Below are 3,148 nucleotides of genomic sequence, written 5' to 3'. Positions count from 1 at the left end.
CACACACACATATACACACACACACACACACACACACACACACACTCACACACTCTCTCTCTCACACACACACACATAAACACACACACACAGGTGAACGGAGCAGCAGAAGTGAGTCAGTGATTTACAGGCATTTTCCTCCACAGATGTTTATTAATGTTGATAGTCTGACTTGAATTTCGAGCTGATTCTTTTTGCTTACGTGTTTTTCCAGCAGTTCTGAGAGGGGAAATATAATCTTTATGTTTACCTCGTCTCATTTGGATAATGTGTCATATAAATGCTAAGCTCAGGGAGTTACGGCAGGATTTCGGCGTCTCTGCTGTAGTAATGTTTGATCAATTTCTTACTGTGTTTATGAAGTTCTGCGCGATTTCAAACATGATGCAAATGAACAACAGCAGAATATTAGTCCTGAAATTGTCTATTTACTCACATTCTCTCTCTCTCTCGTTATGTTTATTGTGGTTGGGACTCGGTCCAGCAGCCATCTTGGCTCTATAGCGTTAAAGGCAGCTGGTTTAGTTAACGGTCCGCTGGTCAGGTTAAAGTGAAACATGCGCTGAGGGAATGCTCCTGTCACATGCTAATTGAAACACAATCAGAGCAGACGTGTGTTTAACCGGCTCTAGATGAGACGCGACTCTAAACAGAGCTGAGCGTAACGTGACTGCTATCAGTTTATTGCTCTGAAGTAATAGAGAGGCCTGTCCTGTGCTTCAATAGTATTGCGTTCTCTCTGATCTCAGATCTCCTGTCTACTTTACATACAGTTTGATTTGCAGATTTTGTTTCATTCCAAGTAGCCTACCTGTATCTGTCCATGTGGCTCATGTGTTTCCTTTGAAGTTACTTTCAGTGCAGTAATGGCTTTTACGTTTTCATTATGGCTATATTAGCAGAAGTATTTAAAGAATTCAGTAAATGCATTTAAAAAAATACTAAATCAGATCATTATTTTTTTAACTGGATTAAATTGCATATCAAATAAAACTGTCCAGATTTTGCAAAACTTTACAAAACCCACACTGATTTAATGTTAGATCAAATATTAGCATCCCTAATTAGAAATACATTAGAAATACATTCATAAGAAATGTAAAGACTAATTCAGTGAAATTAATAGGTGAATTACATTAATAAGTGCTTTTGGAAAAGTTAATTGGTAATAAGTAACATTATATAATTTCTAGATTGTTCTGCCTGTATGGGTGATTTATTTATGAAATATTATAAAATAACAATTTGAGTTTATTTGACAGTTTATAATATATATTTTTTTAATTACCCATAACTTAATTCTGGTTGTTTGTAGTGAAATGTGTGTGTGTGTGTGTGTGTGTGTGTGTGTGTGTGTGTGAGAGAGTGCGTTTGTTTGATGTATTCCGTGTGCTGGCGTTCGCTGCAGGTGTTTATTTGGAGGTCACGGGTAAAATAATTCAGAAAGGAGCTTCACATGAAGGTGAGAATGAGAAATGAGGATTTTCTTCCGTTCTTTTGACTGTGTTTTTGAAGGGATAATCTGATTATGTAATCTTTGTTCTTGAGCTTCAGTGTCTCTGCGGATCCTTCAAACACGAGTGACATAAAGAGTAATCTCACAATTATTTCCACAAGCACCTGCATGAATACATATGACTCTCTCTGTCACACAGTTGAATTTGTGTGTGTTTTTTTTGCTGGCTCTTTTTGTCGTTGTAATAATTTCAACTAACAATAATGACCCTTAAAAGACACCTGAACCCCACGTGAGCGTGTGTGATGGGTTCTCTCTCAGGATGTCGTTACGGTGAAGCTGCTCTCCGGCCTTCTTACATAATGAGTCTGGAGTGACCTATTAAATATCAGTTCACACAAACACATCGACTCGCTCTCATTGTACTTCAGTCTCGTTTCCTCCTGCTGTCTGTCATTCTGTAGAAATGAACGGTGGCATCTCAAAATGAGACTTAAATCGAGCTCAAAATGAATAGTTAGAGCAATGAAAGTCTCCCAGAGACTCTGACAAATATTAATGTAACTTGAGCAAACGCAGAGACAGAGAGAAAGATAAATGAGGTTTTGTAGGTTCAGGAGGGTTTGTGTTCTTACAGGCCGTGGTCATTATTCACAATATTCCCTTGTTTACTTGCTCATTTGCTGACATTTATTTCTTTTTCTCCCTCCCTTCTTCCTTTATTTGCTTGCAGATGTGACCAAGAGTTTTCAGAAAGGTAAGACATTCGCTTTCTGTTACATTTATTCGGATGTATGAATGACATCAGTGTTAAAGACTATATGCAGTTGAGTTCTGCACAGAATCAATGGGGAAATATTATCTTTTTTTATTTTATTTCCAAATATTGCCCCTCAAAGCTGCTACTGAACAATGACTATACTTTTTAAAATCTAAAAATTAAATAAAATAAATAAATAAAACATCTTATATTCAGGTCAAAAATTACCTGAATAGACTTTATTGTAACTTCAGAAAATGTTCATAATTTTCCTATTGATTTTGTGCATGAACATTTGTATATGCTTATCTAGATATTTTCACAATGGAAACATTTTACCACCTATATGTCAGTGGTTTTATCAATAGAAAAGTATTATGTTACAACAGATAGAAAACTGAAACTGAGAATACTTGCAAGCTTTAGACATTTGAACTGACTATTTTTATATTCTAAAACATTTTTTTTAAATAATTTACTATCAACCAAAGAAATGTCTCAAATATCTAATTGTATAATATAATATAATATAATATAATCATATTTTGAGAAAAAAAAACATTCTGGAAGGGGTTAGTAATCCCTGAAAACTACTGTTCTGCACATGTTTCTCTGATGGGTAAGTTTAGGGGTTAGTGGTTGGGTTAGATGATGGAAAATATAATTAAACTGATAATATATCAATGGAAGTCTGCAATGACCTCACTAAGATAAGATCTTGTGAACTGTGTGTGTGTGTGTGCGTGTGTGTGTGTGTGTGTGAGTGAGAGTGTGTGTAAGTGTGTGTGTGTGTGTGTGTGTGTGAGTGAGAGTGTGTGTAAGTGTGTGTGTGTGTGAGTGAGAGTGTGTGTAAGTGTGTGTGTGTGTGAGTGAGAGTGTGTGTAAGTGTGTGTGTGTGAGTGAGTGTGAGTGAGAGTGTGTGTGTGAGTGTG

The 3,148-nt window shown here is 36.1% G+C and overlaps 1 protein-coding gene across 1 annotated transcript in view; it reads left to right on the top strand.

The window, feature by feature from the left end:
- LOC107724002 (receptor-type tyrosine-protein phosphatase delta-like) overlaps positions 1 to 3,148 on the top strand; it is a gene marked incomplete at its 3' end in the record, with an annotated part of 266,996 nt that overhangs the window by 54,695 nt on the left and 209,153 nt on the right. The window contains exon 3 of the mRNA XM_016532768.1: positions 2,190 to 2,213. The remainder of the gene's footprint in view (positions 1 to 2,189; positions 2,214 to 3,148) is intronic.

This window comes from Sinocyclocheilus rhinocerous, unplaced genomic scaffold, assembly GCF_001515625.1.
Source record: "Sinocyclocheilus rhinocerous isolate Xijiao unplaced genomic scaffold, SAMN03320098_v1.1 scaffold2771, whole genome shotgun sequence".
NCBI lineage: Eukaryota > Metazoa > Chordata > Actinopteri > Cypriniformes > Cyprinidae > Sinocyclocheilus > Sinocyclocheilus rhinocerous.
The sequence above is the reverse complement of the archived record's forward strand: the minus strand, read 5'-3'. Positions and strand labels throughout refer to the sequence as shown.